Genomic DNA, 8,280 nt, shown 5'->3' with positions numbered 1-8,280 from the left:
TCTCTCTCGCCCCAGAATATGATAAAATCCTTGGAGTGATCAGAGTCGGAGGGAGGCTGCGCCGAGCAGAAGTTTTGGACCCCGACGCTATCCACCCAATTATCCTTGACTCAAGACACCCTCTTACCAGGCTCCTCATCAAGAGTTATGATGAAAAGCTTCTCCACCCAGGGCCAGAGAGGGTCTATGGGGAGATGAGGTGGAAGTACTGGATACTTGGAGGACGAGGAGCCATTCGTAAGCACCAATACGCCTGCGTAGAATGTCAGAGATGGCGGGCCGGAGCCATTGTGCCCAAAATGGCAGATTTACCCCCTGCTCGCTTGCGCCTCCTCAAACCACCCTTCTGGTCAACAGGAGTAGATTGCTTTGGCCCCTTGACAATCAAGCTAGGTCGTCGAGTAAGCGCTGGGGCATTCTATTCAAGTGTTTGACGACTAGGTGTGTCCACCTGGACCTACTGGAGAGTTTGGATACTGAAGCCTTCCTCATGGCCCTACGGGGGTTTATCTCCCGATGGGGGAAACCCTACGAGATCCTGGCTGACAGAGGCACAAACTTCAAGGCAGGAGAAGCCAGGTTGGAGGAAGCCTTCCAAGCCATGGAACCCAGCCTCCAGGATCAGCTGATGGACCAACAAATCTTATTCAAATTTAACCCTCCAGGAGCTCCTCATTTTGGAGGAACATGGGAGCGAGAGATCAAATCTGTAAAGACGACCTTAAGAGTCGTCCTGGGGGACTAAACTGTCACTGAAACTGTCTTGCGGACCGTCCTGATAGAGGTGGAAGGGATATTGAACTCCAAACCCTTGGGATATCTCTCTGCAGACATCGCTGACTCCGGTTACACCGAATATGCTCTTGATGGAGATGCGCCGAGATGCGTCACTTCCTCAAGCCATGTATGCTGAGACCAACCTCGTTGGCAGACGCCAGTGGCGACACAGACAGATCTTGGCTGACCATTTCTGGGCCCGATTCATTCGGAATTACCTACCAAGCCTACAGCACAGAGGGAAATGGCGGAGAGAAATGGCCAGCCTGGAAACTGGCCAAGTAGTAATGATGGTGGACCCTCAGCTGCCTCGAGCCTCCTGGCCGGTGGGACGTATCACTAAGACCATGCCTGGGACCGATGGTCGCGTTAGATCAGTGGAGAACCAGGTAAAGAACCGGACATATATTAGGCCAGTTGCTCGACTAATTCCTCTCCCTGAGATGACGGAGGACGGGGAGCAATGAGCCTTTTTGAGGAGTGTGGAATTTAACAAATTTCCAGGGTGGCTGTAGAAAAGGCCCATGGAGTTGGTGGAATAATCCTTTTTTTTTTTTTTTTTTTTGAATAATCCTTTAATTCATGGCCACTTACTCAGCTGGGCCAGGGGCGCTTTAATTAGGTCAGGTGGCAATGACCGACAGATCTCATCCACATAAAAGGAGGAAAACAGCATCGCCTGATCTCGCTGCTTTCTCTTCCTTTCTCTTTCTCTTCCTTAACTCCGTCTGCTCGAGAAGTTCTGTGCGTCCATGAATCCACGTAAATCCACCGACTCTGTTACCTTTCATCTGAACTATCTGTTGCGATCGGGAGAGTGGGCCATTAGTTATTGTTTATAGTTATTATCGCGGAGCGCGGCTTGGAGCGCACGCTTCAAACATATTGTGTAATGTGAATGGTCAATGATCACGGCCCTACGGATCCTCATAAGCCAATTATGCAATCGATATGGTTAATATGTAATTAAATTAATTACATGTACACATGAAGACAATTGAAAGGGTGAAATGAGAAACGTCATTGTTTGCTAACTGATCGACTTTGATATCAAACTAAAGGAGATTATAGATTGAATGACCATTCACTGTTTGTATTTACTTCATGATTTATGATAAATAGTTAAGAGCCTAAATGACTCACGGGTGATTACTATTGACTTCTTAATGAACTGGATTGTTGAATTCCATAATTATGTTAATAATGAATGATTGTTATGATTTGATCTTTGTGATTATGAATTTGATTGGATACATGTTATTTTGTTTCCTTTGTTATGCAGCACAGACTACTCAGTAAATATACCACTTTATGGTTAAAGGAATTCCTGCCTCAGTCTCATCCATTCTTCTGTCACCTGACACGTGACCACCTGTTCACCTTCACTGTCAGTCATCCTACCTGTCCAGCTACCCACACAGATTCCACTAATCTTTAAAATAGGCTTACTTTACCTAAAGAAATGCTACTGCTTTATAAACATAATAAAAAAGAACACTAGTGTCTAAAGCAATATTGAAGGCCTTTTTTGAGAACATGAGTTAGCACAGCTGGGACATCTACAGCACAGCTGGGATTGCAAATGTCCATAAACGCATGCAAAACAAATCGCTTCACAAACGTGGATCTTTGGTTGGGTCTTTTGCCCATTTATTAGCAGTAAAGACAAAACATATCAATAATTCCAAACAGACTGATTGAATTACTGTACGTGCATAACACAGTAAATACATACACCTACACACCCTGTTTACTATCTCACATGCTCTGTATTGCAGCATTCCTTAGATCTTAATATATGTAATTTAGCAGACGCTTTTTATCCAAAGCGACTTAGTCATGCATATATTTGACGTACGGATGGTACCAGGAATCAATCCCACTACCCTGGCGTAGCAAGCGCCATGCACTACGAATTGAGCCAATTTCTGACAAGAAAATCCATCTGGGTGCATGTATTTGAGGATCAGTCTTATAATTGTTGCAGAGTTATGCAACTCTTTGCGTCTATGTGTGCATACGGGCATGCGTGTGGACACCGAGGAAGCCGTGTATCCAATTTACTCAATGAGATATGAGACATTATTCATGTGACATGCAGGCCTAATGCAATACACTGTAGAAAGCAGAAGATACATTTTCCCTTCCAGGAAGCAGTCGCACATGCAGGCAAGGGATTCAATCAGGGTGATGTACTCCTTGAAGTCCACAGCGCCATCACCGTCGTGGTCTAGCATTGTCATCAGCTCACCCACGTCAGGACCACCCTTCTGCTCATGTCAATGTAATATAGGATCACAAGGAAGACACAATATATTAGGATTTATGTATTTTGTTGTCATTCACACTGAATTGCTGACACTTCACTCATGTCAAGAGAACATAAGCAGGGGATTAGAACACAAGACACAATACATGATGATTTCTTTACTTTGCTGTCATTAGTCCTAAATGAATGAGACTCCATGCAATATAGAATCAGTCAGTCAATCAAACTTTATTTCAAGTGCATTTTTTATTAAAATCCCAACACTTGACAATAAAAAGTAGCATTAGAATAGCATTTGCTGTCTGAGGGACCAGTTTCCCAAACACAGACTAAGCCTAGTCCTGGACTTTAAAGCTGGAATACTTAATTTTCGTTTCATATGGTATGTATTCATTTGTGGATGTCATCACTCATTTTGTATGATATGTTACGAATTACAATTCGTATTATATGTTACAAATTGCAAAACATACAATATGTTACGAATTTGCAAATGTATGATATGTTACGAATTTTAGCTAGGTGGCTATGTGGCTAACTTCAGCTAGCTCACTAACGTTTGCTAGGCTAGGGGTTAAGGTTAGGGGTTAGGGTTAAGGTCAGTGTTAAGGGAAGGGTTAGCTAACATACTAAGTAGTTGAAAAGTAGCTAAAAAATAGTAAGTAGTTTAGGTGCTTCTAATTAGCTAAAATGCTAAAGCTGTCTGGGATGAGACTCGAACTCGCAACCTTTGGGTTGCTAGACATTCGCGTTATACGCTCACCAAAGCACCCTCCTTTGATTTTTGCCTTAAATAACCATCTGTCTTATGTAACCATACCAAATGTAACATATCATTCTAAATGGAGCTTATCGGTCTTACGTACAGTATAATACGAAATGCTCTGAGACCAGGTCGGCACGATAGAACAACAGAATATGTACTGAATTTCCTTTTTTTAATACCACATTGCCGTTTCCTCACTGCAGATTTACATCTTTTTTTTTAAAGCATGCTCAATGGACAATCTTAATTGAAAGTGCTTTTCTAGTCCAGGATGATAAGCTTAACGGGGGTCCGGGAAACTGGCCCGAGTTGTTGCATTGACTCACCCCAGTTATGTTGGGCAGCTCCTCCTTGATGAGGTTGGTTAGCTCTTTCTTGCTGAGGGTCTTAGCAGCTCCACTGCCAGCGTGCTTGTGGATTGTCATGATGAGGGCTCCCAGGGAGGTTTCCAGGGGTGTGGGCTGTGCCATGGTGTCTGAGACTGATGGTGATCCTGGAGGTGGAAACTATTATAAGTAGGCTACTAGGCAAGTAGCTTACATTTGGAATGCCTTATGTTCTGCATAGGAATAAAGTACGTAAGTAAAGTACATAATGTAAGTAAGCGCTTGCTACACGCAGAATAGACACGCTAAATTGATAACAATTTACTCAGACCTATGAGTTACCTGTGTCAGTCACACAGGTAACTGACATTTCAACTCGTGTTTTGAATGCATGTAAATTCATGCTGGCGCTATTTCAAATATTTTTCTGAAAAAGTAGTGTCGGTCGAGTAAAGAACCAAATAATTATGAACAGTACATCTTTAGGGGAAGAATCATTAACAGTCACACAGCTGTACCCTATGCAGATGAGTGTTCAAAATGACACATGCATGAAGATTAATGTGCTGTTTTCAAAAGTATTTGTAAATGGTTTATTTGATCAATTCCTGCGTTCTACCCTATTGATCGATGTAATATTTTATGCTTCAGTCTAAGTGGCCGATTAAACAAGGAATATCCACACTGTAAAAAAAAATCCTGTTATTTTTAGGTAGGGTAGACAAGGGATGGTTATAACACTTTTGGCATTTTTGTTCATTTTTCAGAGATTGTTTGAGCTACTATATTCAAAATGAGATACGAACAACTTACATCTTGTCTGCTACAAATTAGTGTAGGTATTATCTCTCTAAATCAAACAGACAAGATGTGACTTTGTCTCAAATGCAAGGAGTGAAATGTTACAATTTACCCCACCTCCCAGGACAATGGAAACAGGGCTTAGGGTCAAATGTAAGTTTGAAAAATTGCATAAATCATGACATGCAACGAAATATTGAAGGCCTTTTTTGAGAACATGAGAACAACATTGCCATGTTTAACATTTTGTGTGGCAGAAATAATAAAATAATAATACAAATCATAAAATGTGTATTATTTTTATGCTCCATTAACTGGCCCCTTTTAACAAAAAAATGTGCGTGTGTGTGTGAGGGTGAGTGAATGAGTGAGTTTGAGAAAGACAGAGTGTGTGTGTGTGTGTGTGAATGTTGTACATGTTCATTCAATCACAGTCACAGTTGGGACAGTGGTATTGTAACGATCGTCGTCATATTCCTCCTCCTCGGATGAGGAGGAGCATGGATCAGACCAACACGCAGCGAGGTATGTAGACATAATGAATTTATTAGACACGACGAACACTGACACGAACTATACTTGAATATTTACAAAATAACAAACAAACAACGTAGACTGACCTGAACATGCAAACTACATAAAACGAAGCACGCATGAACAGGAACGAACGAACGAACGAGACGAGACAGTACCGTGTGGTGCAATAAACACAGACACAGCGACAATCACCCACAAACAAACAGTGAGAACAACCTACCTTAATATGACTCTCAATCAGAGGAAACGTCAAATACCTGCCTCTAATTGAGAGCCATACCAGGCAACCCATTAACCCAACATAGAAAACACATAACATAGACTACCCACCCAAACTCACGCCCTGACCAATTAAACACATACCAAACAACAGAAAACAGGTCAGGAACGTGACAGGTATGGTAGTCTTGGGGTACAGGCTTGGTGGGCCCATCATTTATATTCCTACGACTGCGCCCAGACCTCCTTAGGCTTGTTACAACTAACCATGACCCTTGCCGTCTTTAGCTAGCTTCAATTTTAGCTACATATTAAAACTCTAGCATTGCTGACTTACATAAAAAAAATATCTACACACACTGGTTATAAACCTGATACACATCTGGTGAATCGAGCTACAAAGCAGGTGATACCATCTGCAAAAAATAATTGGTCAAAGAAAAGTACTTTCTTACCTCAAAATCAGATTTGTGATAATAAAATCTATCACGTGGTCTTACTCCTTCACGTGAAGGTTGAGGATTAAACAGCATGTGCACAGTGAGTCATGATTCTAGTTTGTAACACTCTCAATATCTTCAATCAGGAACAATCAACCCATGTTACATCCATCCCCGGTCTTCCCTAATTTACTGTCAGCCAGTTACCTGTAAATTACTGGGGGGAAACATAAGTACAGTATGTTAGCCTACCATAAATTCCAAATAGGTCTAAACTTTGCTTTAACAGTACAGGTAAATGGCAGACAGTAAGTTACCTTAAAAACAACAATACTTTTTTTTTTTTTTTTTTTTTTTTACAGTGCATGCTACGCTAAAATACACTGATGTAGACCAGCAATTTGTCCAAATAGCCTATTTCAGCGCAAATTGCTGTGCAATGCGACGTCTGTCTCTCACCAGCTTGTTTTCCAGAACAGCGCATTTCTTACCTTCACCTGGAATCTAGCCGCCATGATAAGAAGGTTTCTTCCATGGTTATCGGAGCGATGCTCCCGGAGAGGATAGAAACTGAAAGGGGGGGGTATTTCTGCCCCGCCACAAGGAGGGGTGAGGGGGAGATTTGTCTGCATGCATCATCGTTAGCCTATAAAATGTCAGAGGCTATAACTACAACGGGAAAACAACAAAACATGTAAACACAGACAAAACACACACTGACACGACCACAGACACAGGCTACTCACGAACCAGAGCGTCCATCATTGAAGCGAGCGTTCAATCCGACTGTGCCTCCTTCGATGAATTACACATGATACCCCTACCGTTATCATAACAATAACAACAGGTGCCATGAAGGCAAATATTGCAAAATAGATATTCATAAATCCTGGAAGATCAGTTTATTTAGCTGAAGTAGGCCTTGCCCTTGCCCTAATATGGCATCTGTTTTGCGCAGTAAGGTTGGAACTGGACGCAAGCAAGTAAGGCTATAGACTACATTATAGGCCTGCAACCCAATAGAAAAATGAAGCCAAATGGAAGAGAGAAAAAATTAATTTGTAACGAAATCAAATGTAGGCATAACGATCATCCGATCATAAAAATGCACCGTTCCAAGTGCTGCCAGATTATTCGCTTGGGGAGATCCTCCCCGCCCAGACGTCTCCCACCCTTCCTTTACCGAATCGCATCAATTTTGGCAAATCTGCCACGATTCAGGGGTTTCTGTCTCTGCTGTTGCTGGCTGGCTACACTGTAATATAATGGGGCGGGGGTGAAACGGACTACATAGTCGGAGCATGTGTAGCCTAATAAACCCTTTTAAAGTTGCCTCAATTACGTTGATATTTTAGGCTACAAAAGAAATGACTGCTGTTCACCGGGGAAAAAACAGTGGGCTCGCCACTGTCAAGTGGGATTGCAAATATTCATCAACGCGTGCCAAAAAAAACTCTTTGCAAACGTCGTTGGGTCTTTCGTCAATTTATTAACAGCAAAGATAAAACATTTTGTAGCGATCCTCCACTATATGAGCCATGTTACAATTCCGACCGAGTGACTTAACCCTATGTGACTTAACCCTATTAGTGCGAGGGTGTTTGCCTCTCAAACCAGGCATGCACCAGGGTGTGTTTGCCTTTCCCTTCCCCGCCGTTCGGTACACTGGTATCAGAAGTGGGATTTCTATTGGAGAAGCAATTTATGTTTGGAGATTATTGAAGTTAGCATATCGTTATCCAGCCAACCCGTTATTTTAGCAAAATTGCTGGAAGTCTCCTGGTATAGTCGCCAGCTCCTCTCAAAAGCAGGGGAACAGACCTAACTACTCCAAACCTGGGTGATTAGACATTTATAGTCTTACAAAGCTATACATTCGTTCATTTCACTGATAATCATGAAACGAGAGTCTAGCCACTTCCCCATTATTTCCCGTTGTCCCCATAGAGATGTAGGCCTAGAGAGTTCGGAACGTTGTGTTTCAATGGCGCTGCCTGTGCGCTCACAGACACCATACTGGGACAGGATAGATAGCGTTTGCTGATTTTGACTGAATTTCAGAAAGACACACATTGTAACGTTCTTCGTCAGGCGAAAGAGAGGAGGACCAAGATGCATCGTGGTGAGTATTCATTTTAATAAGAA

The 8,280-nt window shown here is 42.2% G+C and overlaps 1 pseudogene; it reads right to left on the bottom strand.

The window, feature by feature from the left end:
• Positions 1–2,880: 2,880 nt before the first annotated feature.
• LOC120022211 lies at positions 2,881–6,900 on the bottom strand (annotated as a pseudogene).
• Positions 6,901–8,280: the final 1,380 nt, after the last annotated feature.

Source organism: Salvelinus namaycush, chromosome 27 (genome assembly GCF_016432855.1).
Source record: "Salvelinus namaycush isolate Seneca chromosome 27, SaNama_1.0, whole genome shotgun sequence".
NCBI lineage: Eukaryota > Metazoa > Chordata > Actinopteri > Salmoniformes > Salmonidae > Salvelinus > Salvelinus namaycush.
Note: the sequence above shows the minus strand (reverse complement) of the source record. Positions and strands in the feature narration are given on the sequence as shown.